Genomic DNA, 23,118 nt, shown 5'->3' with positions numbered 1-23,118 from the left:
GTTAGGGGAGAGCTTGTGTCTGTGTTCTGGTGGGTGGAGCTGGATCTCTTCTCTCTGAAGTGCAATGAAGTGTCCAGTAGGGAGTTTTGGGGTGTCTATGGGTTTGGCATGGATTTGGGCAGGCTGTATTTTAATGCTCAAGGCTGTGTTCCTGCATTGCTGGAGAATTCACATGATATGTCTTGCTCTAGAACTTCTTGGCTCTTGGGTGGAGCTTGGTTTCAGCGTAGGTATGGAAACTTTTGGATGAGCTCTTGTCTATTAATGTTCCCTGGAATCCGGAGTTCTCTTGTATTCTCAAGTTTTGGATTTAAGCCTCCTGCCTCTGGCTTTCAGTCTTATTCTTACAGTAGCCTCAAGACTTCTCCATCCATACAGCACAGATGATAAAACATTAAGGCTGATGGTGAAAAAATTCTCCACAGTGAGGGACACCCAGAGAGGTGCACAGAGTTACATGGAAAAGAGGAGAAGAGGGAGGAGGGAGACAGATGTGACTAGGAGGAGAAGAGAGGAAGTAAAAAGATGAGAGCCCAATCTAGCCAATAATCAGTCATCTTTTAAATCTCTAGTGTTTGAGTTCTAAATCCTACTCTACAAGATGTGCATTTCTAACACCACAAAGTCCCAAATACCATATTAAGGACATTACTCAGAAATTAATTGCAGAGAAGAACTGTACCAAACCATTTGTCAGTATAATATGCTAACAAAAATGTAGCACTTCCTTTGGACCCCATTCTCTGAGAATTAACTGTAACATTAAGACTTTATAGTTTTAGGAAATCATTTTAAAACAGATTCTCATTGGATAGTATGGAGGTTCCTTAAGAAACTAAAAAGAGCTACCATATGATCCAACAATCCCATTACTGGACACATATCTGGAGAAAAACATGATTCAAAAGGATACATGCACCCCAGTGTTCAGTGCAGCACTACTTACAACAGCCAAGACATAGAAGCAACCTAAATGTCCATCATCAGATGAATGGATAAAGATGTGATACATATGTACAATGGAATATTATTCGACTATTAAAAAGGATGAAATAAGGCCATTTGCAGTAGCATAGGTGGACTTGGAGATTATCATACTTAGTAAACAGAGAAAGGACTTCCCTGGTGGTCCAGTGGTTAAGAATCTGCCTGCCAATGCAAGGAACATGAGTTCCTGGTCCAAAAAGCTCCACATGCCACTGATCAGTTAAGCCCGCGAGCCACAACTACTGAGCCTAGGTTGAAGCCAGAGCACCCTACAGCCCATGCCCACAAGAGAAGCCACCACAATAAGAAGCCCATGCATTGCAACTGGAGTGTAGGCCCCCTCACCCCAACTAGAGAAAGGTTGCATACAGCAACAAAGACCCAGCCCAGCCAAAAATAAATTATTTAATTAATAAAAACACTTAAAAAACAGAGAAAGATAAATATCATATGATATCACTTATATGAGGAATCTAAAAAAATGATACAAATGAACTTATTTACAAAATAGAAACAGCCTCAAGACTTAAAAAGCAAATTTACAGTTACAAGGGAAAAACGATAGAGGGGAAGGATAGATTGGGAGTTTGTGTTTGACATGTTCACACTGTTATATTTAAAATAGATAACCAGCGAAGACCTGTTGTGCAGCACAAGGAACACTGCTCAAAACATGGTAGTAACCTAAATGGGAAAAGAATTTGAAAAAGAATAGAAATATTTATATATACAACTGAATCACTTTACTGCACACCTGAAACTAACACACTATTAATCAACTATGCTCCAATATAAAAAAAAATTAAATATATTCTCATTCCTGACTTCTTAAAAATAATCACTGTCAGGGTAGGGGGTGGGAGGAAGAAAAAACCAATTACTGTTAATTTTATATTAATGATTCAATCAATTGCTTTTAAAGTCTCATAAATACATCACTTTTCATATCATCAGGCTACTTTGGAGGAATTTTAAAGTAAATGGCAAGTCTAAAGTAGTTCTTTGCCAGCTATAATCAGAATCACCTGCTGAGTTTTTTTAAACTACTGATCCCTAAGTCCCACTAGAGACTGATTAAAAATCAGAATCTCTGAGTGTTCTAAGAGCATCCCTGGAAAATTTGTAATGTAAAGCCAGTACTGAAAACCTGTTAAGTCTAGATCTGTGAATCTCAAAATGTTCCCAGATTAGCAGCACCATCTCCTGGAAACTTGTCAGAAATGTGACTTCTCACCCCTGATTCACACCTACTGAATCAGACACTATGGGACTGGAGAACCGCAGTCTGTGTTTCAGTCATCCCTCCAGGTGAGCCTGGTGCACGCCTGTGTTCATTTCCTAGGGCTGCCATGGCAAATTACCAGAAACCAGTACCTTAAAGCAACAGAAGTTTATTTTCCCACAGTTCTGGAGGCGTCAGCATGGCTGGCCTCCCTCTGAAGGCTCCTTCTCTTCCTGGCCTTTTCCAGGATATGATGGCTGTTGACACTCCTTGTGGCTGCCTCACTCCAAACCTGCTGCCGTCTCCACACGGCCTTCTCTTCTCTGTCTCTTATGAGGACTCCCATCACTGGATTTAGGGTTCACCTGGAGATCCAACCAGTCCATTCTGAAGGAGATCAGCCCTGGGATTTCTTTGGAGGGAATGATGCTAAAGCTGAAACTCCAGTACTTTGGCCACCTCATGTGAAGAGTTGACTCATTGGAAAAGACTCTGATGCTGGGAGGGATTGGGGGCAGGAGGAGAAGGGGACGACAGAGGATGAGATGGCTGGATGGCATCACTGACTCGATGGACATGAGTCTGAGTGAACTCCAGGAGTTGGTGATGGACAGGGAGGCCTGGAGTGCTGCAATTCATGGGGTCGCAAAGAGTCGGACATGACTGAGCGACTGAACTGAACTGAACTGGAGATCTTTAACTTAAGGACACCTGCAAAGACATCCATTCCCATCACATTCACCGGTTCTGGAGACAAATCCTTTAAGGGGATCTCCATTCAGCCCACTTCAACACTCAAGTTTGAGAAGCACTGGTAAAGGGAAAATGAATGAAGAAATACCACATCAAAAGATACTCCCTTTAACTCACATGAACCCTCCACTCTCCTTTTCTCCTCTGTATAGTCTTGTTCAATCCCATCTCTTCATTTATCTATTTGTTAAGTTTTTCTATTTATTTTCCATTATTTAACTTATTTCTATTTCCTCACATTGCCTGAGAAAAAAGATCTTTCCATTATTCCTGAATTCTTTTCATTATAATCTTATTCATACTGCAAACTTCACAGAATTTAGCAGAAAATGCAGGGTAGCCCTCAAATAAAGCTGCCTTTTTCAAAGGAAACACCAGAAATCACATTACACATAAAGTGTGATCAAAGTTTATTTCAGAATTAATACTGAAGTGAAGTTGCTCAGTCGTGTCCAACTCTTTGCGACCCCATGGACCGTAGCCTACTATGCTTCTCCATCCATAGGATTTTCCAGGCAAGAGTACTGGAGTGGGTTGCCATTTCCTACTACAGGTACCAAATTCTGAATATAACTTTTTAGGAATACTAATTTTTAATCATTGCAACTAGTGCCCTCTAGTGGCCAATATCAGAACTGATAATTAAAACTAAAGCCTTTTCCTTGCTCACTGATTAAACATATATTGAGCATCTAATGTGTATCAGATACTGTAGATATCTATTTTAGATACCTAGACAAGTAAACTACATATCCTGACCTCCAGTTGTTCAGCTTTTTTCCCAAAGTTGTCTTGGTATTGGGGTTAGCTGACTGGACATACTGCACTTCTGATCAAGCAAAGTATTTACAGGGACACAAAAAATCTACGTTTCAGTTTGCTGATTTGGCACCCCAGGCAGCTGCAGCTCCATCTTGGGTGTAGAAATTTATTTCAGTAAGTAATTGCAACACAAACCAGAAATCTTGGGTATCATTTAATGAATCATGAATGTTGATATGGAAATTTGTAACTCTTTGGCATTCTTTTACCTATGATATAATCACTTACCTTTTTTCCCTTTAAAAACTAGCAGTGATGGCTAGTTTTCAAGATAACTAGCCAAGCATACACATTTCCCTCTCTTTTCTTCCCAATCACACTCAAATATAAATCATTTTAAAAATATAAACATGAGAATAACTCTGTAGAGTGTTGAAAGATGAGAAAGGTGACAGCAGACCAAAAGAAAATGCAATTTTGACAAAATGTATACATGGTAAGTATATAGAAGATCCACATAAAGCATGTGATCTTGTGGTTACTATAGGGCTTTCCAAGGGCTGTGCTGGTATTCACAAGAAGAAGAAATTAACAGGGAAGATGAGATCATAGCAGGGAAAAAACTAGGAGGATTCAGAAGAAACAAGATATTAGAGCTGTGGTGACCTGAAGAAACATAAATGTCTGGAGAACTCCGGAGATACTGGGGAAAACACAGATTTCCAACAGCATGTGAGACTAATGTTGAAATAATTCTATTAGGATCACATAATCTCCAAGGATATGAAGACAACCAGACAACAAATTGATGAGTATCAAAGAGCTAAAGTTTGCAAATTATTCGTGTGTTTTTCTAAAAATAAAATAAAGTAGAATGGTCTTGTTCTCTGTATAGTATCACCCTTATTTACTTGCATTTAACATTCTTAACTGATTGAAAAGGCAAAGTAAGTGTTAGCTTGAGGGCAGTAAGAACGTGACCATGGTTATGTTGTACTGGGGAATATTATCCATCATGTTTCAATGCAGGAAAAAAATTTGAGATGATTCATTTCATGGAATTCACTGAGGGAGCCTGTCCTGATGATTCACCTGATATGTTGTTTGTAACTCCCCAATTGAGGAAGGCTCATCCAAGGGTTGGCCCATACTTCCCTGAATGATGAGAGTAGAGAACCAAGGAAAAAAGATTGTTCCTTCAGTACCCTCACACCCAAACCAGTATGCTTATCCAAAACAGCCCCAAACGTCTATGTTCCTTGTTATAGGCTGTGCTGTATACCCCTCAAATTCACATTGGGTGTTCAAGGCCTAACACCCAATACTTCTGAATGTGACTGTATTTGAAAATGTCTTTATCCCAGAATAAGAGTGATATTCTTACTGGCAAGGGTGGAAAGTGGAGAATGAGAGAATTCTGTACAAAGAGATCTTGTTGAAAAAGTAAATATAAGATCAGCAGCAACAGTGTTTTTAAAGCTGCACTGAACATGGGAAACTCCATGTTTTAATCAGGCAACTAGGTATCTGTTCATGGCTCTGCAGGTAAAGAATTGATCCAATATCATGTTAATGTAAAGGTTTCTTACTTGGTACATGAAAGACATGTACCTAGATAGCATATTAAAGAGCAGAGATGTTATTTTGCCAACAAAGTTCCATCGAGTCAAAGCTATCATTTATCCAGTAGTCATGTAAGGGTGTGAGAGTTGGACCACAAAGAAAGCTGAGCACTGAAGAATTTATGCTTTTGAACTGTGGTGTTGGAAAATACTCTTGAGGGTCCCTTGGACTGCAAGGAGATCAAACCAGTCAATCCTAAAGGAAATCAGTCCTGAACATTAATTGGAAGAACTGATGCTGAAGCTCCAAAGAAATGACTCATTGGAAAAGACCCTGATGCTGGGAAAGGTTGAAGGCAGGAGGAGAAGGGGACAACAGAGGATGAGATGGTTGGATGGCATCACTGACTCGATGGACATGAGTTTGAGTAACCTCTGGGAGTTAGTGATGGACAGGGAAGCTTGGCATGCTGCAGTCTATGGGGTCACAAAGAGTCAGACATGACTGAGCCACTCACATGAAAAACACAAGATACAAAGTGTCCTTTCTGAGAATGGTACTGGCACAAAAACAAAAATATAGACCAATGGAACAATATAGAGAGCCCAGAGATAAACTCACATATCTATAGGTACCTTATTTTTGACAAAGCAGGCAAGAATATACAATGAGGCAAAGACAGTCTCTTCAATAAATGGTGCTGGTAAAACTGGATGGCTACGTGTAAAAGAAGGAAATTATAACACTTCCTAACACCATACACAAAGATAAACTCAAAATGGATTAAAGACCTAAATGTAAGACCAGAAACTGTAAAACTCTTAGAGGAAAACATAGGCAGAATACTCGATGACATAAATCAAAGCAAGATCCTGTATGACCCACCTTCTAGAGTAATGGAAATAAAAACAAAAATAAACAAGTGGGACCTAATTAAACTTAAAAGCTTTTGCACAGCAAAGGAAACTATAAACAAGATGAAAAGACAGCCTTCAGAATGGGAGAAAATAATAGCAAATGAAGCAACTGACAAAGAATTAATTTCCAAAACATACAAGCAGCTCATTCAAGTCAATACCAGAAAAACAACCCAACCAAAAAGTGGGAAAAAGACCTAAACAGATATTTCTCCAAAGAAGACATATAGATAGCTAATTCAGTTCAGTTTAGTTGCTCAGTCGTGTCTGACTCTTTGCAACCCCATAAACCATAGCATGTCAGGCCTCCCTGTCCATCACCAACTCCCGGAGTCCACCCAAACCCATGTTCACTAAGTGATGCCATACAACCATCTCATCCTCTGTCATCCCCTTCTCCTCCTGCCCTCAATCTTTCCCAGCATCACGATTTTTCAAATGAGTCAGCTCTTTGCATCAGGAGGCCAAAGTATTGGAGTTTCAGCTTTAGCATCAGTCCTTCCAATGAACACCCAGGACTGATCTCCTTTGGGATGGACTGGTTGGATCTCCTTGTAGTCCAAGGGACTCTCAAGAGTCTTCTCCAACACCACAGCATCAATTCTTCGGCACTCAGCTTTCTTCACAGTCCAACTCTGACATCCATACATGACCACTGGAAAAACCATAGCCTTGACTAGACAGACCTTTGTTGGCAAAGTAATGTCTCTGCTTTTGAATATGCTATCTAGGTTGGCCATAACTTTCCTTCCAAGGAGTAAGCATCTTTTAATTTCATGGCTGCAATCACCTTCTGCAGTGATTTTGGAGTCCCCCAAAATAAAGTCAGCCACTGTTTCCACTGTTTCCCCATCTATTTGCCATGAAGTGATGGGACCGGATGTCATGATCTTAGTTTTCTGAATGCTGAGTTAAGCCAACTTATTCACTCTCCTTTTTCACTTTCATCAAGAGGCTCTTTAGTTCTTCTTCACTTTCTGCGTAAGTGTGGTGTACATGAAAAGATGCTCAACATCACTCATTATCAGAGAAATGCAAATCAAAACTACAATGACATATCACCTCACACCAGACATAATGGCCATCATCAAAAAATCTACAAACAATAAACGCTGGAGAGAATGTGGAGAAATGGGATCCTCTTGCACTGTTGGTGGGAATGTAAATCGATAGAGCCACTATGGAAGGTGGTATGGAGATTCCTAAAAACCTAGGAATAAAATCATCATATGACCCAGCAATCCCACTCCTAGGCATATACCCAGAGGAAACAAAAGTGAAAATGACACATGTATCCCATTGTTCCTTGCAGCACTACTTACAATAGCTAGAACACAGAAGCAACCTAGATGTCCCTCAAAAGATGAATGGATAAAGAAACTGTAGTATATATACAATGGAATATTACTCAGCTATAAAAAAGAATACATTTGAGTCAGTTCTAATGAGGTGGATGAACCTAGAGCTATTATACAGAGTGAAGTAAGTCAGAAAGAGAAAGATAAATATTGTGTACTGATGCATATATATGGAGTCAAGAAAGATGGTACTGATGAATTTATTTGCAGGGCAGCAATGGAGAAACAGACAAGAACAGACTTAAGAACACAGTGTGGTGGGGGGGAGTGTGCGGGGAGGAAGGAGAGGATGAGATGTATGGAGAGAATAACATGGAAACTTACATGTAAAAGTAGATAGCCAATGGGAATGACTCCGGGGTTCTGTATCAAACAGAGATTCTGTATCAACCTAGAGGGGTGAGAGGGGGAGGGGAAAGAGAGGATGGTTCAAGAGGGAGGAGACATATGTGTACCTATGGCTGATTCATGCTGATATTTGGCAGAAAACAAAATTCTGTAAATCAATTATCCTTCAATTAAACAATAATTTTTTTTTAAAGTGTCCATTCTGAGGGGAAAAGATTTTACTCACTGTATTATGCTTGTGGTTACATCTCTTTAAAGAGATGACTAAGTTAAAATGCAGCCACTGAGGTAAGCCCTTATCCAATCTGACTCATGTCTTTGTAAGAAGAGGAAATTTGGTCACACAAAGAGACACCAGGGATATACACACACGAAAGAAAGACATAGCAAGAAGATAGCCATCTTCAGGAGAGAGGAAAGAGGCCTCAGGAGGAAGCAAACCTGCCAATATCCTGATCTCAATCAACCAGCCTCCAGAACTGAGGAAATAAATTTTTATTCTTTAAGCCAGCCAGTCCGTGATCTTTTGTTGGAGCGGCCCTGCACAGTACTATATTTCTCGAGATGTAATATCTGATTCTTCTTTTTCTGTCTCACTAGTCTCTTTCTTCTGTTATTAAAGTCGATTCACCAAAAACCACCAAAACACAGTCTTGATCAAAAGAAGGTTAGTTTTACAAGGACACACTGTATATAGCACAGGGAACTCCACTCAATGTCATGTGGCAGCCTGGATGAGAAAGGGGTCTGGGGGACAATGGATACATGTATATGCATGGCTGAGTCACTCTGCTGAGCACCTGAAACTATTGTTAATTGGCTATGAAATCAAAGTGTTAGTTGCTCAGTCGTGTCTGACTCTTTGTGACCCCATGGACTTAGCCCACCAGGCTCCTCAGTTCATGGAATGTAAAATAAAAAAAATTTTTTTTTTTTAAAAAAGATGAAGTTTATTAGATTCCTATAGCAAGAGGGAGCACACACATCTCAAACTAGAATAGTTAGAGAAAGGTATTTACAAGGTTTGGGAGCCTGGAATTTGTCATTCAGTTGTTTTAGGACAGAAGATAACAAGCAAGGTCTTTGGTGGGGATCAGTAAAAATTTGCCAACTAGGTGAGTTATTGGTACAATCAGTGGTTTTTATCTTTCAAAGATACAAGTCCTTATACAGTTACCATTAAATCAAGTTTGTGACTTCTCTTGAATGTAGGAGTCTGAATGAGCTGGTGTTAGGGATCAGAGCTTAGATAGTTTTCCTTGCAGTCATGGTTTGGTACAAGTTTCTCTGTTTTGCAAGTTACGGTACAGTTTTGCAAGCTGTGGTTTCTGTGTCATTTTTCACTACTCAGAACCTCTTTGTGCTTCCCTCAGTGATCTCAGATCAATCCAGAGAGCTGATATGGATAAGTGAGCACAGTATCAGTGAAGAGAGAGTATGCCTACTTTCTGGGTGATTCCAAAATTCCTTATCTATTTATGAACCATCATAAATCCTTAGAGGAAACTAAAATCTGAAAAACTAAAATATTCGATGCAATTAACACAAATTTACCTTTTTCATGTTAAAGTGAAAGTCACTCAGTCGTGTCCGACTCTTTGCGACCCCATGGACTATACAGTCCATGGAATTCTTCAGGCCAGAATACTGGAGTGGGTAGCCTTTCCCTTCTCCAGGGGATCTTCCCAACCCAGGGATCGAACCCAGGTCTCCCACATTGCAGGCAGATTCCCTACCAGCTGAGCCACCAGAGAAGCCCTTTTCATGTTAACTGAGACCCAAATAATGGGACTGCATTAGCAATTTAGCTTAAAACTTGAAAACAGAGCTCTGGAGTCAGGTAGATCTTGATTCAATTCCCATCTCCATGGCTTGTTTTAGGATCTTAGGCAAATACCCAGATGGTAAGCAGGTTGGAGGATCATCAGACTCATCTAGCAGAATTTAGAAGAGAAGCAATTCTTGCCAGTGACTGCAGTATGCAGCATTGAGTAGTTACTGGAAGAACCATCCTACAGAACCTCCATGTTTGTGTCAAGGTGAAAAGTCTAAAGGTGCCATACAAATAAATGCAAATACAGATATACAGAAACTGATCATGAATAGACATGACATCTATTGGCTAAGGGGCACAGGAAAGTTGATGTACAAGCCACAGTATTTTAGTTTTGTTTTGGCTAGCTGGGTCTTCATTGTAGCTCAGGCTTCTCTAGTTTGGGCGTGTAGGTTTAATTGCCCTGAGGCATGCGAGATCTTAGTTCCTTTACCAGGGTTGAACCCATGTCCCCTGCACTGATTCTTAACCAATGAACCAGGTAAGTCCCAAGCCAAGAAAAGTAGATGAGTCTGGAAGGGACCTTGAACTTAGGGGCACTTATGCAATATCTGGCTTCCTAGATGGCTAAGTGGTAAAGAATCTGCCTACTGATGCAGGAGATGCAGGTTCTATCCCTGAGTCAGGAAGATGCCCTAGAGGAGGAAATGGCAACCCACTCCAGTATTCTTCCTGGAATATGCCAAGGACAGAGGAGGCTGGCGGGTTATAGTCCATGGGGTCGCAACGTGTTGGACAGAATGGAGCATGCAAGCTCATGCAATATCTACAAAACCCTGCCTTGGGCATGCAGTCTTAGGTAAGAGCCAATCTTGGCACATTAATGGGAGTGCTTGTACCATTAGGCTGGGAAAGGATTTTAAGTGACTAAGTGTAAGGCTATTAAAAGACTAAAGTACCAATCTCCATAAAGAGCATTCTTACAGGAAAACTGCCTTATCTTTATAAGAAGAATAATTAGAATCTTAACACATGGCATCCGGTCCCATCACTTCATGGCAAATAGATGGGGAAACAGTGCAAAACTTCATTTTTGGGGGCTCCAAAATCACTGCAGATGGTGATTGTAGCCATAAACTTAAAAGATGCTTACTCTTTAGAAGGAAAGTTATGACCAACCTAGACAGCATATTAAAAAGCAGAGACGTTACTTTGCCAAAAAACGTCCATCTAGTCAAGACTATGGTTTTTCCAGTGATCATGTATAGATGTGAGAGTTGGACTATAAAGAAAGCTGAGCGCTGAAGAATTGATGCTTTTCAACTGTGGTGCTGGAGAAGACTTGTGAGAGTCCCTTGGACTACAAGGAGATCCAACCAGTCCATCCCAAAGGAGATCAGTCCTGAGTGTTCATTGGAAGGACTGATATTGAAGCTGAATCTCCAATACTTTGGCCACCTGATGTGAACAGCTGACTCATTTGAAAAGACCCTGATGCTGGGAAAGATTGAGGGCAGGAGGAGAAGGGGACGACAGAGGATGAGATGGTTGGATGGCATCACCAACTCAATGGACATGGGTTTGGGTGGACTCCTGGAGTTGGTGATAGACAGGGAGGCCTGGCATGCTGTGGGCCATGGGGTCGCAAAGAATTGGACATGACTGAGCAACTGAACTGAACTGACAGAGCATTTGGGAATCTTTGAGTTCAAGGTTAAACATTTAATGTCATTATTCCTCATTTATACAGTTCTTAATTTGAAAGATAGAATCACAATGCATAACCTCCTGCATCATACCCTCTGAAGAAATTTTAAATAGAAAACAACTTACCAGGGATTGAACCTGCATTGCAGGAGGATTCTCTACCAGCTGAACTACTAGGGAAGCCCTCCTTATCTTTAAGTATAGTACTAAGACCAAATGATTTATAAAAATTTTTCAAGCTCTGGATTTTTTTATTTTTACTTTTTGTGATTGCCTGAATTGCGAACAGATGTATCTTCCAGACACAATGTTTCAAGATCAACAAGTTAACTATTATGTCCTTTGTTGTTGGTGATCAGTTGTGTCTGACTCTTTTGTGACCTCATGGACTGCAGCCTGCCAGGCTCCTCTGTCCAGGGGATCTCCCAGGCAAGAATACTGGAGTGGGCTGCCATTTCCTTCTCCAGGGGATCTTCCAGGGATGGAGACCATGTCTTCTGCAGTGGCGGGGGGTGGGTGGGGTGGGGGGTTTTCTTTACCATTGAGCCACCAGGGAAGCCCATTCTCTTTTATTCTCTAGGTTTGACTCATGGTAGACAATTTAAAATGAAATTTTACAGATAAGGAAGTTAAATTTCAGAGAAAAAGACAAGAACTTAGTACTTATTAAATGAATAATACAACTATTTTCTGTATATTATCTCGACATCTGCAAACCCATTTTGCTTGGTAGCCAACAGTACTCTCATATTAGAGATGAGGAAATTTGCAGCTAATCCAAGACTTAAAACAACTCTCCCTGAAAATAAATGCCTTTTTCTCTATGCCATATTTTGTAAAACATATGGCCCTCTGTTAGTAAAAGGAGAAGTCAGAATGTTTTGTACTCTTTTGACTTTTTTCTGAGAATGTCTTGCTCTATTTGAAATTTCTAAGAATGTCTACAGTGACAATTTCTTTTAAAAAAAACAGCTATATTTAAAATATTCTGTATTTCTAAATCATAGGGAATGATTCTATCAATGATATATAAACTGACATTTCAGACTGCTTGATATAAATGATATAAACAAGCATTTCAGAAATGGTCAGTTCTACATAAATCACAAAATAAATCTTTATATAAGTGCTTATATTTCCTTGATTTGCAAGGTCAAGCCTCTGTTTGGAAAGCAATTATTTGACTTCAGAATCCAAATAATATTGATCATACCTCAGTGACACCCACAATTAGCCAGAAGTAATTCTCTTTGCCTGAAATCTGAAAGATCATTGTATGACTATTTCAGAACTACTCATTATATATGCACATACAATGTAACTTGTATGTATAATTTTAATGTATGCATAAGATATACATTAATTATATATATAGAGAGAAAATATGTATTAAGAAATGTGTATTTGATCTCCCTCCCCTTTTCCTGGCACACAGTTCCTTAAAACCCTTGTAACCTCTGAAGTGGTGTCTTTTTTGTATGCTAACGACATGACTAACAGCTGGGGGATCTTGGAAAGCCTCAGGATGAAGGCTGTTAATCCAGGGAAACAAGCCTGTGATTAGAGGGTTGGAACATTCAGTCCCACGTGGGAGGAAGGAGGGACTGGAGGTAGAGTTAATCACCTATGACCAATGATTTAATCAACCATGTCTGTGTAATGAAGCCTCCATTAAGAAACCCTAAGGGAAGGGGTTTGGAGAACTTTTGGGTTAGTGAACATGTGGAGAGTACCACACTCAGAGAGGCAGGGACACCCCCCTGCCACCGCCACCTCATTCTTTCCCCCACACTTGGCCTTATGCAACTCTTCCACTTGGCTGTAAACTATTTTCCTGAGTTCTGTGAGCCACTTTAGCAAATTATCACACTCAAGATGGGGCAGGAGGTCATAAGTATATCTGAATCATAACTAGCAGGTCAGAAGCACAGTGGGCTTGTGCCTGGCCTCTGAAGAGTGGCCAGGGGCAGTCTTGTAGGACTGAGCCCTTAACTTGTGCGATATTAGTGCTAACCCGAGGTAGAGTGTCAGAACTGACTGAATTACAGGACACTGGTTGGCCTCCAGGAAGCTGGAGAATTGCTGGTGTGGGGGAGATACACACATTGGTGTCCAAGTGTGAACAGTAAACAGATTCTCTCTTTTGGCCTCCACTGAGGCCCATCCCCAGTTTGGCTAACATAAAGCAGTCCATAAGAGCCAGCGGTTGAAACCACGTTGACCATGTATCATCTACTCACTGAAAAGACGCTTAAGAAGTGGCTGGCGCAGAGCTGGAAGTGGAGGCCTGGGCTCCGGTGCCCCAAGGCAGGGGATATGAAAGCAAGGAAGCCAGCAGCCTTCCATCGTGGAACTCGCCCTCGGAAATGTGGCAACAGCAGGGATGCTGGCTGCCCCAGAGGCAGAGGGTGTGGCAGAGCACAAAACACAGGGGCGAGAGGCCTTTTGTTCCAGGTGCCAAAGCCACAGCCTCCCCAAAATGCCAACCTGGTGCTGCAGGTAGTGGGGAGAAACCTCCTCGCCCAGACCTCAAGAGATTAGCCGGGTCAGGTGGGAGGGGGCGGACCAACAAGGTGAGGGCAATGGGGAGGGTCCTCCAGAGACCCGCCCCATGCTGCCTCAATCCAGCCCCCTTAGTTGTGCTTCTGCCCACGGTCCCCTTCAACGACAGGTAGTCAGTAGTGGCCCGCGCGGACCCCATACTAGTCTGGAGGGGAGAACCCTGTGGAGAACCCCCGGACCGGCTGCTGAATACATCAGGAAAATCTGATATACAAGTATAGCCTGGTTAAGGTAGCACACATCGGAGCACCAAGCCTTGAGTGTGCGGCCAAAGAAATGTAGATTTTCAAAGTAAACAGATTTGAAGGACTGGAGAAGGCGATGGCACCCCACTCCAGTACTCTTGCCTGGAAAATCCCATGGATGGAGGAGCCTGGTGGGCTGCAGTCCATGGGATCGCTAAGAGTCATACACGACTGAGTGACTTCCCTTTCACTTTTCACTTTCATGCATTGGAGAAGGAAATGGCAACCCACTCCAGTGTTCTTGCCCGGAGAATCCCAGGGACAGAGGAGCCTGGTGGGCTGCCATCTATGGGGTCACACTGAGTCGGACATGACTAAAGTGACTTAGCAACAACAACAACAATTTGAAGGACAGGACGGGGAAGGAAATTATGGGCGCAAGAAAAGGTCCAAGCACTTGTGGGAGGTTAGAATTCGAGCCCCTGTTCCATTCCTGCAGCTTCACCCGCTGCTAAAGATGGAAATACAGGGAAATCTGATTTGCTTTCCATTCTTACAAAAAAGTACTAAACATGTACCTAAATGTTTATGGCTTTTCATAATTGCCAAAAACGGGAAACAACCCGAACATTCAGCAACAACTGTGTTACATTCATAAAATGGAAGTTTAAAAAAGGATACATGCAACAAATTTGAATAACCTCAGAGATATTATGCTGAATGAAAGAAGTTTGTCTCAAAAGATTATATGCTGAATGATTCCATTTATATGCCTTTCTGGAAAAGACAGCAGGGATGGGGAACAGATCGGTAATTGACAGTCACTGGAATAATTGACAGCTGGTGGAGTAGGAGGAGGGTATGACTATAGAAGGACAGCCCATGAAGTTATTTGGGGCAGGGAGCTATTCTATATCCTGATTGTGGTGGTTATGCAAATATACACAGTTAAAATTCACAGGACTCTACATAGAAAAGGGGGAAGAGTCAACTTCACTGCATAACTTTTTTAAAGCACTTACTCTATGCCAGGCACTATGTTATCTGAGGCAAAAGCAATTTGCTCAATGAGATAAGGAGTGAAGATAAACACAAAGTAACTATGACACAAAATATTTGACACATGATAACTGAAAAGTAAAAACAGCAAATGTTACAAGAAATAAAAGGAGAAAGAGATCATTTCCAGCTTAACTAAACAGAAAATGCTTCAGGGCAAGAGATTGCCTTGAATTTCAGTTTCAAGAGCAAGAGAAGACAGATGATCATTCCCCGCGGAAAATGGTCAGCTAGATCATCTTATCACTGGTGTGCAGGAAGGAACAGAACAGAAAGTGCCTGGAGGGCAAAAAGTGTGCCTGGTTAGATGGTAAGGAGTTTGGGGAGAGCCTGAGTTGGCATGCTGGCCATCTAGCACAGTAAGCCTTTCCAGGCAGCTGGACCCACCCCTGCAAGATACCTTGGAGACCATGTAGAAGGTTCACCTGGTCCACATCTTCATTTTATTCCCACAAGATTTTTTTTGCCTCATTTACAAATGTGGCATATATCTTCATCTTACTTGCTGCAACTTGCCTGCGTGCTTAGTCGCTCAGTTGTGTCTGACTCTTTGCGACCCCATGGACTATCACCTGCCAGGATCCTCTGTCTGTGGGTTCTCCAGGCAAGAACACTGGAGTGGGCTGCTGCAACTTAGGCTCTTCTTAACTATGATTATGGTGTCTTTTGCCTACAGTTTGTCCTCAAATCCTCAAGGATATCCCTTTCCAGCTTTTTTTTTTTTTTTTTACCACCACCCTCTACTTAGATGCTACCTCCAAAACAGAGACTCAAACTCCTTCCTGAAAATCCAGGAAGTAGTAGTGGAAATGGAAAGGAAAGCACAGATTTGAGAGACATCATTTTAGAGTTAGGATTCACAAGGGTTGTAAATTAGATGTAAGGGATAAAGGAATAGGGAAGAAAGAACAAATACAGGTTTCGAAGTTCTAAAAGGAGAAAATACACATAGTGATGATTTTATTATTATCCAACAATTGCATTTAAATATTAGTTTGCTTTAATCAATATTTTTAAGTGAAACCAATTTTTCTTTACTTAAAAAAAATACATGTAGGGCAATAAAAACTGTTTGGGAACAGGCCATCACAACTTCAAATTAAAAACTTAAAAGTATTTTAAGCAACAGCATGAGGTAACCCAAAAGATCAAAATAATAAACAATCCCTCAGATCATATTTGGGCTTCCCAGATGGCACAGTGGTTAAGAATCCATCTGCCAGTGCAGGAGACACAAGGTTTGATCCCTTGGGTTAGGAAGATCTCCTGGAGCAGGAAAGGACAACCTGATCTAATATCATTTCCAGGAAAATCCCAGGTCACAAAGAGTCAGATGCAACTGAGCACACACAGATCACAGTTTAAAACTCCTTACTGGTACTGAGATGAGGAAAGAATTTTCATGGATTTTATAAAATACAGAACAAGAAAATAGTATAAGTTGAAACAATCTTAAAAAATGAGTATTGTGGCTTTTCTCACAATAAAGAAATTATGTTGAAAGAGAAATAAAAATGACATATAGAGAATAAAGCTTGTTATACAACTTGCAGAAAAAGGAAAATTTGATAGTACTAGATGTGTACTGTTAGTATTAAACCACAATTATATGCAGCAGAAGAGACCCACAAACTAATTTGAACACAATGAGATTTTTCCTAATGGTGTGAATTTATGTGAAATCATTACTAACACAGCAATAAAAATATATGCAAGCCATTAAAATAAGCAATTAAAAAATGAAGAAGTGAAACTGACCTTTTATTCTCACTCACTTGCAGTCATTACAAGTTTACTGGGTTCTTGGTTCAAAGGAAACATAACATACCATAGTTTCATTCTTAGGATTCCTTGGTGGGTATAATGACAATGCTGTTAGACAAGTAGTAAGTACTGGTCCTCTGGTCCTCTGCTGGTTAGGAACCAGTGAGCACAACAGGAGGTGGGGGTGGGCAAGGTAGCAAAGCTTCACCTGCAGCTCCTCATCACTCCCGGTCTCTGGCATTACTGCTTGAATCCTATCTGCCCCCCACCCTGTCTATCTGTGGAAAGGCTATCTTCCACAAAATTAAGTCCTGGTGCAAAAAAAGTTGAGGACCATTGCTTTAACTATATTGTTGACACTGGGAGACCAAATTCTTTAAGCGTTGACCTTATGGTGGAAACATACAATGTTGCAAAACTTACCCATTTAAATAGGTTGTTTCCATTTTGAAGGCATCAGTTCAGTTCAGTTCAGATCTGTGGCTCAGTCCTCAGACTCTTTGTGACCCCATGAATCGCAGCATGCCAGGCCTCCCTGTCCATCACCAACTCCCGGAGTTCACTCAGACTCACATCCATCGAGTCAGTGATGCCATCCAGCCATCTCATCCTCTGTCGTCCCCTTCTCCTCCTGCCCCCAATCCCTCCCAACATCAGAGTCTTTTCCAATGAGTCAACTCTTCGCATGAGGTGGCCAAAGTACTGGAATTTCAGCTTTAGCATCATTCCTTCCAAAGAAATCCCAGGGCTGATCTCCTTCAGAATGGACTGGTTGGATCTCCTTGCAGTTCAAGGGACTCTCAAGAGTCTTCTCCAACACCACAGTTCAAAAGCATCAATTCTTCGGTGCTCAGCTTTCTTCACAGTCAAACTCTCACATCCATACATGACCACTGGAAAAACCAGAGCCTTGACTAGATGGACCTTTGTTGGCAATATACAAGAGCAAAACAGAACCAGACAGGGAGCAACAGACTGGTTCAAATTGGGAAAGGAGTACATCAAGGCTATATACTGTCACCCTGTTTATTTAACTGCAGAGTACATCATGAGAAATGACTGGCTGGATGAAGCACAAGCTGGAATCAAGATTGCAGGGAGAAATATCAATAACCTCCGATGTGCAAATGATACCACCCTTACAGCTGAAAGCCAAGAGGAACTAAAGAGCCTCTTGATGAAGGTGAAAGAGGAGAGTGAAAAAGCTGGCTCAAAACTGAACATTCAGAAAACTAAGATCATGGCATCCAGTCCCATCACTACATGGCAAATAGATGGGGAAACAGTGACAGGCTCTCTTTTCTCAGACTCCAAAATCACTGCAGATGGTGACTGCAGCTATGAAATTAAAAGATGCTTGCTCCTTGGAAGAAAATCTATGACAAACCTAGACAGCATATTAAAAAGCAAAAACATTACTTTGCCAACAAAGGTCTGTATAGTCAGCTATGGTTTTTCCAGTAGTCATGTATGGATGTAAGAGTTGGACCATAAAGAAGGCTGAGCGCTGAAGAATCGATGCTTTTGAACTGTGCTGTTGGAGAGATACTTGAGAGTCCCTTGGACTGCAAGGAGATCAAACCAGTCAGTCCTAAAAGAAATCAATCCTGAATATCCATTGGAAGGCCTGAGGCTGAAGCTGAAGCTCCAATACTTTGGCCACCTGATGGGAAGAGCCCACTCATTGGAAAAGACCCTGATGCTGGGGAAGACTGAAGGCAGGAGTCAAAGGGGATGACAGAGGATGAAATGGTTGGATGGCATCACCAACTCAATGGACATGAGTTTGAGCAAGGTCCAGAAGATGGTGAAAGTGATGTCCATGGTCTCACAAAGAGTTGAAAACAACTGAGCAACTGAAGAACAACAAAATAAGACCAAAATGGTAACACCAAATAGCCTCTCAATTCTAAATCATCACATACCAAATACAGGACCTATGGTCTTTCAAGCCCATCAGAGCACTCCAAAGCAACAAAATAAAACTGAAGCAGTGGCAGGGATAATCTCCTCACTTCATCTTTGAATTATTTTAATAATAATAGTAACAACCAGGTCAAGTTATGCACCTCTTCCCTATACTTCACAGAAAGTATATTTATCTTGAAAACCACTACTACATGTAAACACACCTAAATGGCCATTAAGGAAATATCATTGTCCCTGGTGGTGCAGAGGTTAAAGCGTCTGCCTGCAATGTGGGAGACCTAGGTTCGATCCCTGGGTTGGGAAGATCCCCTGGAGAAGGAAATGGCAACCCACTCCAGTATTCTTGCCTGGAGAATCCCATGGACGGAGGAGTTTGGTGGGCTACAGTCCACGGGTTGCAAAGAGTCAGACACGACTGAGCGACTTCACTTCACTTTCCCCCTATTTTAAAAGCATTTTAGGGAATCCACTCTTCACAAATAATGGTGCTTTGGAAACACAAGTTTGTTAACACATTCTTCATTTGTACACATCAATTTGTTTTTAATGAAAACTTCCTCATTCAAGCTTATGAGTACAGCCAACATTTATTTAGCAGTTACCCTGCCAGGTACTATCCAAAGTCATCAGCATAGATCATCTTATTTAATCCTTTTTAACATTAGGCAATGGGTACTATTCTTCCATTTTACAGTTAAGGAATCTGAGTGTTTAGGTAACCTGTCCATGTGACTCAGTAACAGGCAACAGAATCAGACTTGAATCAGAGAATTCCACTCCAAAGCCCATACTCTCAGTCACTTCTTGAAGCATTCTTCTTTTATATCAGAACTCTGGATGATGTAGAGGTCACCATTATCCCCTTTGCTGATTAGCCTCTTTTCCTTTTTGTCTCTTCTTCCATTTCCCTTCCTGCTTCCTCTCAGTCTAACTCACACCTTCGGATTCCTCCATTTTCTTTTCCAGCCACAGCCAGGGAAGCTGGCTTCACTCAGCTTCTAGCTGGCAACAGCACAAGTTTAGATGGAAACCATTAGCAAAAAGCCACTGGCAGAATAGCAGAACTGCCTGGGAAGCGTGAGGTTACAACCGTGTCCACGATGAGCTCACACACTTGTGTAAGAAACATTCCCTGGCCCTTCTGAAGGGACACACTTATTTTCATGGTGAGGTACAAATATGTGAGGAGCTCTGACTATCTGAGGGAAATGGTGAAGTTAGCAGTGCAAACTCAGAGCAAGGTGAATAGCTGCTAATCTTGACTTTCCTTCTTTAACACTTACTCAGTCTACTGTGCATTAACTTGGAAATTTTGGGAACTTGAGGGTATGACCTGCTTCATTAGATCATACTTCTCCAGGGCTGTGTGTGTTGTTAGTCGCTCAGTCATGTCTGACTCTTTTCGACCCCATGGACTGTAGCCTTCCAGGCTCCTCTGTTTATGGGATTCTTCAGGCAAGAATACTGGAGTGGGTTACCATTCCCTTCTCCAGAGGATCCCCCAAACCAGGAGTGGAACTTGGGTCTCCCACATTACGGGCAGATTCTTTACTGTCTGAGCCAGCAGGGAAAAAGCCAAAAATGTTGCCAAAATTTTTCTGGGGTAAAAAAAGGAGATCTTTTTTTTTTTTTAATTCTTTTTGAGGGTTAGTTAAATAACACATTTAATTAAGTTAGCTCAGTTTATTTGATGCTACATCCAAAGCCTGAGTTAGAAAATGAGCAGGTCTGCGTCAATTTTTCCATCACCTGCCAGTTGCAGTAGGCAGCAGGTGCATGAGCTCAGGAGTCAACCAGACCTGCTTTTCCACCTTCAAGCAGTGCAACCTTGAGACAGTTACTTAACTTCTTCAAACCTCGTCTTCTCTGTAAAAAGGTAAGAGCATTAATGTTTGCTGCCCGGGGTTGTGCTGTAAAGATCAAGTGACGTCATGTCTATGAAAGTGCCTAGCACAGAACTGGCAGCATAGACACTTAATAAATGGTTGTTTTATTTAATTTTATGCCATTTTAAGGGAGGAGAAGATGTACAGGCTTGTTATTAAGAAATAAAGAGACAGAAACCATACATTTGTGGTCTGCAATTTTTCCTTCACTTAAGAAAACTGTTCACCAAAGCTATATTTTCAGTTAAAATAGCAAGAGCAGGGTCTTTTGCAATACTTCTCCCACCAAAACCTCAACTTTTAGTAATCAGACACTTTGAAGTTTGACTCCACAACGTATGGTTGTCTCTGTGTTACTGCTGCATACATATTTACAACACAAAATTCAGGAGAACAAGCACAAAGTCAAAGTTAACAGGGAAATGCAGATGATCGGTGTCAATGTTAGACTCTTGTAGCCTATCAGAAAGCATCATTTAAGAAAAGAAGAAATACCAGTGAATCAGAAATTCTACACAGCAAAAAATATTTATGAAGAAAGCTTATATGGAAACATTGTTTTCTTCTGCCTAAAATTATCTTAGATTTCATTTTCAGCATTTCTAGTTTGGTTTTTAAAATGGGAAAAAAAAAAATAAGGTCACCATGGCTTTGCTCAACATTTCCCTTTTGGGTAACAACATAGCCAATCCTATTTTTAAAAGTAGCCAATGGGGTGAGGGAGGATCAGTGAAGAAACACAGAAATTGACAACTGTAATGCATGGCACTTCAACAACAAATAATTCGCACCACAGCAGTCCTGGAAAGAAACTAAAATGGGAACCTACGATAAAAACTGGGCTTTTTTGCATGAGGTTATGGGCTTCCCTGGCGGTTCAGATGGTAAGGAATCTGCCTGCAATGCAGGAGACCTGGGTTCGATCCCTGGGTTGGGAAGATCCCCTGGAGGAGGGCATGGCAACCCACTCCAGTATTCTTGCCTGGAGAATCCCCATGAACAGAAGAGCCTGGCGGTCTACAGTTCATGGGGTCAAAAAGGGTCAGCCATGACTCAGCGACTAAGCACATACACTGGGCCAATAGCTGGACCAGTCTCTGACTGCCCGAGGGGCTGGAAGGCATCTTCTTTGTTAAGGATGCAAGGGCTGGGAAGGAGTTCAGGCCACAGTGACTATCAGAAAGCTCGGGTTGCAGTAAAACCTCCAATGTCATTTCTAGAATATAATCAGAGCTCTCCTCTGCAGAGTCTGAGTGGTGGCAATTTCCTGGAACTGAATTTTGTTGCTGAGTTCAGCATTAAACATTCTCTGAGAAAGCTCAGATAAGCTAGACTGAATAAACAAGAAGCAAAGTAAATTTTCTCATGGAGTTTCAACCACAGCCAAATTGTGTATTGTGGCTGTTCCAACAGAAAAAACTGAGTATATATCTAAGTCTGCCCTTCACTGCCAAAAAGACTATATATAGTTGGCCAACTTTCTAGAATTCTCTTAATGTTAAAGCAATGACAGTAAGGCCTCTTTTCCTCAAATGCATTATAAATTTACATCAAGTACACAGTATTTTCATTAAAATTATCTATATTTCTACAAACTTTATTATCTCTACCAATGTTAAAAAAAAAAAAAAAAAATTGAGTGCTTAGTTGGCCTCTATCCTGACTGTCCCAGGCCCAAAGTACACAAGAATAAAAAGTCAGAGATTTCCCATTTTAAAAACAAATACTTAAAAGGTTCTGTGGGAAAAGAATTTCAGCAAGGATTTCATATATTCAAGACTATGCTTATAAAGCAATAAAAATGTTTAAATTTAGGTGTTTGTTTTAAAAATAAAATATCCTTTTTTTTTAACTAATTTCAGATTTTGTGCTCATCTCTCACTGTTAATACTTATACAGATATCTATTAAAATTTATTTGGGATATTTGACTGACCTTGAACAGGCTTCTCAGGGTATCCTTTCTCAAAGCACCCATGGAGAGAAAAACCAAAGTCACAGACAGAGGAAACTCCTCTACAGGCAGTTATTCATTTCCTGAGTTAGCCCACTTCCTTCTTCAAACATTTCCTTTTCATCACCAATGTGTTTTCTGAAATTATCATCAAACTCCTCTTGCAAAACATACTTCTGGATCTGAGGCCTAAAATCTAGGCAAATGCCAATGGCCATGTCATTTTTTAGTATCATCACTATTGTGATCAAAATTAGAATTTCAAATGAAGTATCACTTCAGTAGTACAGAAGGCTCCCTGTAATGTTACACTGATGTTTTATCAAAAGAAGCCACATCATTATGAACTAGAGCCATGTTTAGAGAAAACAACTTACCAAAGTAAAAAA

The sequence above is a fragment of the Bubalus kerabau genome, chromosome 4, assembly GCF_029407905.1.
Source record: "Bubalus kerabau isolate K-KA32 ecotype Philippines breed swamp buffalo chromosome 4, PCC_UOA_SB_1v2, whole genome shotgun sequence".
Lineage (NCBI taxonomy): Eukaryota > Metazoa > Chordata > Mammalia > Artiodactyla > Bovidae > Bubalus > Bubalus kerabau.
Note: the sequence above shows the minus strand (reverse complement) of the source record.